Source organism: Rhamphochromis longiceps, linkage group LG10 (assembly GCF_057381845.1).
Source record: "Rhamphochromis longiceps isolate RC_006_pf linkage group LG10, R_longiceps_female_GT1.1, whole genome shotgun sequence".
In the NCBI taxonomy this organism is placed as follows: domain Eukaryota; kingdom Metazoa; phylum Chordata; class Actinopteri; order Cichliformes; family Cichlidae; genus Rhamphochromis; species Rhamphochromis longiceps.
The window spans coordinates 26,416,013-26,421,406 of NC_140566.1; positions in this window are offsets into that span (position 1 = coordinate 26,416,013).

Consider the following 5,394-nt stretch of genomic DNA (forward strand, 5'->3'; position numbering starts at 1 on the left):
AATAAAGCATAAATATGCTTCCTTGGTCTTTCCTGATCATAGTGAGTTTAAAAAATGCTGTAAATTCTCATTTTATCGCCAAACTAAATTCAGAGTCGGCTCAAACAGATTTGCTACCTTTTTAAATGAGGAACCTGACAACACTTCAAGTACAAGTCAGTGTCTGCTAGTTAAGCATAGAAAGTAAAATTGGGCAGCATGAACTGTCTGAATGTTACAAAATTCATCCAACAGTGACTCGTTTAACATGTTCCATCCCATTTCTTTAATTTCTACAAAATGGGTGAGATGTTGGAGTTTGACACATCCTCAGGACAGTGAAAACATTGGAGGTCTCCTGCCCTGCTCACATTTTCATTTTCTATTACTTAAATCTGATCACAATCAGTCATATGTGCAATACCTAAAAAAACTAAATCTTGATCACAGTTCTGGATTGAGGGATTCATGCTATGGGAAACAAAGGAAACACTGAATGAATGGAATAATCAGAGACAGGGCAGGTTCTGTAATATCAATTTTCTCATTTAATCGTATTTCTAAATGTCAAATAGTTTATTTATTGCATCAACTTGAATGCAGCTGGATTTTCAATCATCGCTGACCATGTGGTATGTGATTGTAATAAGCCAAACAGAAGCTAATTGCAGTTGTACTGATGCTTGGACTGGATTTTAAGTAACTATCAGTAATTGTTCTAGTTAAAGAGTAAGGTTAAAATGTGGGGTGATGGACTGGGTGTGCTTCTTCTCACAATTAGTGGTAATTAATTACATGCTGACAAGCCTGGGTGACTATATTAGCCATTAGAAAGGCTTTTAGCGCAAAGCATCAGGTAATGACTTTGATGAGGTTTTTCTGGTCACAAACGAGTGACATAAAAAAACCCAAAGCAAAATATGAATTGTCTGTCAGAACAGCTTCAGTGTACTTTGACACTGACTCTACATGTCTCGAAACCTAAGCTGGAGGGACTCTCCTATGTTATTCTTTCATTTGGTATTTAAATGACGGAGGAGAGCGCTAACTTGTCAGCCTGAAATCTCCCAGAAGTCAATTGGATTGGAATTTAGTGACTGGGAAGCCCATACCATATAATTCATATAATTTTAATACTCATCAAGCTATCCATAATCCCTTTGTCCTGTTTGAATGGAACCTTCTCATGTTGGAAGAGTCCATTCCCATCAGGATCAGAAAATTCACCCCCTAAACCCCGCCAGCAAAATGACCCCCATAACATATAACATAGCTCTGTACTGTGTAATGCTTTTTTCAGATGGCATTGCTGGATCGCGGGATGCTGCTGCTAAATTCAGTTTTCTCATTGCTGCTAGGCCTCCACTTACAGGGTAACTTGAATATACATATTGTATAATTTGTCAAATTTTCACATTGTATTGCCAAGGCCATCTAAGCCCACACACGCTGGTGAGGTTAAAGCACATGCTGAAAGTCAGATATATATATATATATCATATTACAAAGATGATTTGTGAGCACTAAAGTAGCCCCAGTTTATTCATCTGAACGGGGAAGTTCTCACCAAAATAAGACGACGGTTGCATCTGTTGTGTGTTACATTGTACAACACTGACCCAGGCAGCCACCCTTCAAACTGCTTTTTGTGCAGGAGGACAACTTTGAGGCTGGAAACAATAGCAGTGAATTCAAGTGTTTTCAGTGTTGCTAATAGAGACCACATTGCCTCTGTTTGCACTCTAACGTGTGTGTCATCTGTATTGTCTCAAGGTGAATGCACTAGCTCCTTTTTAACAAATTTCTGTGGAGGTGTGCATTGTTCTGTGGTTAGAAAACTGAGGTTGAAAACAATAATAGAAGACAGAGGATTAAAAAGCAAAGCTCTTTTTCTCCCTCAGAATTATATTTTTCTATTTTTAAATAACCCAACAGAGGAGGGATCTTCCTCCCCTGTTGGATTTATGCCTCCTTGCAACTCCTGCCTCTGCTCCACTAACTCGCTGGCTCTTTCTGCACTGACTGCAGAGACCAACCTGCAATCAATACTCCAGAAAAGTGCTGAGAAGACAGCAAACAAGCTGACCACATACTGTGAAATCAGTAACTGTGGTTTAATTAAGAGTTTCCAACTGTAACCCAATCACAAAAACAGTTAATTAAAAACTTAATAACCCTTTATGGACCATGTCTTGGAGCCTCGTGTCTCAGAACTTGATCTAGCAAATGCTTCTTGCTTTTCCATGATAAATCTCTTAACTGGTTAAAAATCCACTCATTCATTCATTTCTCTTTATCCCCCTTTGGATTAATCAGTATATTTTATCACTTCAACACTCTATTTTGTCTGAGGAGAAGGAGGAGGGCCACTTTCTAAGTGACCGGACGGACCTTGCTACAAGGCCAAGCTGGACCAGGCCAGGCCAGATGTGGCTCCTTCAGATAATTGACCTCAGCTGATGGCCAGAAGCAGCAGCAGCAGCAGCAGCAGCAGCAGACAACCGAGGCAGACCTCCCATTAGTGAAGTCCCTGGATTCTGGCTCCTTAATCCATTTCACCTACTAATTCTGTGCTGCCAGCAGTCCTGCCAGAGGAAGACAGACAGACAAACAGGAGAGGGAACGAGGAAGAAAAGAGAAGCAGAGAAAGCGGGGAGGGCAGTTAATGGGAGATTGCAGAGGTGGAGGGGAGTAAATGACAAACAGAGAGAGCGGGTAGAAAGGGACAGAGTCGAGAATGGATGAGTAGGACGGGCAGGTGGGGCAGGCCTATGTTTTGTGAAGACCTTGAGATGGAAAAATAATAATTCTCCCTTGTATAAATGTCTCCTGCCCCTGAGAGGAGAAGAGAGACATGGAGTTGGGGGGGAGGGGTGGGGCAGCAAGTGAGAAAAGAAACCACAAGCAGGAGGGAGGCTTTCTGGGATTTTTCCAAGTAGCTGCAGTGCGTGATAGCGGCCCATATTTTTCCTCTCGTGTGTGAACTGCATTTTCACTCCCTGGCCGTGGAGGGGTGGTTTGAGGCGAGGGGGACTGGTAGTGGCAATCGGATCCCGACAAAAAAAGATAAAGAGGTCATTGAAAGTCAGTCTTGACTTAAGTCTGCTTTTGGAGCCTCCAGGGGGAGTGAACAGGCCAGCGTTCAGCATGTGGGCTTGTCTGTAGTGGGACTCATTGCAGACACAGTGTGATAGTAATCACAGTGTGCGCTCAATGCCAAAAACAACCAGCAGCCTAACATTTGCACACACATTTGTATGGCAGTTGTTTTTTGATCAAATGCACCCCCGGTTGTACATTTCCCATGTGGTGCAGCAGTAACTACTGAACAACCACTGGCTGTTCTTATCTGTGTGAACAGAAACATATTGCTGTCTATTTTACTGATAAATGGCAGTTTCACGCTGTCTTCTTCGATTTAAAAGACAAACCGTCTGTAAAAAGGATTTTCCTTTTTACAGACTGCAGAAATGGATATCATGCCGATTCCAGAGAGACGAAAAGGATCAGCAACAGAAGGTCCTAAATAAACTCACATCTGTTACCAGTGTCACTGTACTGTTAAAGCTTCTACAAAAATGTAACTTTGTATGAACCAATACAAACACATTTTTTGAAGCCTTGTCACAATGCCACATTGTATGGAAAATAGGAGAGATCTATCATTTTTAGCATATAAATATTTCAGTAACTCCTCATCATTCCCTCTATAGTACATACCTTTTATAATTGGTGTTAGCATAGCTGGAAATCCAGGTACATAATGGACTCTGTTGATGAAAGAGTGCTCTGTACTGACGTGAAACAAACTTTTCTCTCTAGAAAGCCAAACAAGTTTAACTTTCCTCATAACTGATGCTGTGCTTGGAGAACGGATCTTCCTGTGACTCTGTAAGGAAATCACCTCTCAGTGACATCAACAAGACCCCAGAGTAGAAAAAAATGTTAGAAACTGAGAGTTTGGAGTGAGCTAAACCTGAGCGGGCTGGCTCATTTGTCATTATGTGTAACTTTGGCTCATAAAAAACAAATAAAAAGTGCATTTTAAGTAGTGACTTGCTACTTCTCCATGAAATTATCATCAAAACCCAACAAAGAGAAAGCAGCAGTTTTGCTCATTTTCTTCCATTTTGATCCATCTCTCTCAGTGTAACTTTGCACACACTGCTTTGATGGAGGTATATAGGTCAAGAAGTCAGATAACTGGTGGTCTTTTAAAATAAATAATGTTGATATCTTTCATATAATGTGCTTCATTCTTTGCTCAGCCACCCACAGCTTTCTTTGACTAGGCTGTGAAGTCCTAGCAGCTCGACTCAGCATAGTCACTAATCCCAAAATGACAGTCATGTGTCAGTTTTGTTAGAATTATTGCGCTACAGAGACAGAGTCCTGGAGGTAATAACATAATTTTCTCAGGACACATATAATTATAGTAATTCATGCTGTTGTACTTGGGCTTGCAACCATATTCTCGTATTGGCCAAATGCTCTTTTTGATTGTGTGAGCCAATATTTTGTAATAAATCTTCAGCTCCATAAATCAAAGTGTAATTTGCAGCGCAGCTTGAATTTGGGCTTGTTATATCACTTAATATTACATGTTGACTTTGGCTTGATTAAAATAAACTCATTAATTAAGATAACGTATTGGGCTTTGAGTGTATCCTGAATATACATCGAGCTCTTCAGGTGCTGGTTATGTCGTTAACGTGGGAAACACAAGGAAATACTCGTGTGCTGGTGTCTGAGTCAAGAAGTTTTGTTGCCACCTCAGTGAGCCTCTACATATACCATCAACTTTTCCATACTTTTTCAGCCAGCATGTCCACATAGCAGCTTTTTTAAAAAAGTGTTTTCTTTAACCATGACTTTAGTCTCGAAATATTCAACATAAGAAAGTTCTCTCCAAAATATATACCTTGGGTCACATTAAAAAAAAGCAACATTTCTCTGCTGCTTTCAAGCTTTCCTACTCTGGTTGTGAATTTCAGCCACAGTCGGTTTAGTGAAGTAGATACACTTCATTAAGTACAACTAGTTCAGGTTCAGCTGCTTGCTAATGCAAATATCTAATCAGCCAATCACATGGCAGCAAATCCATTCATTTAAGAATGTAGACATGGCCAACATGACCTGCAGAAGTTCAAACTGAGCATCAGATTGGGGAATAAAAGGTTGATTCTAGTTGTTTAGCTGTTGATATATTGAGTTTTTCCTGCACAACCATCTCTAAGGTTTAGAGAGAATGATCTGCAATCTGCAGACTTGGTTAGAAACTATTTGTTTTTAGAACTAAAGAAGCCTCTTGCATGAGAGGGAAACAGCTTCACAAACCTAAAGAAGTCCAGTTGCTTTCTTTTTTCAAGCTGCAAAAGACTGTACAAAAGAGTGACACTTCCCGAGCCAAATGTG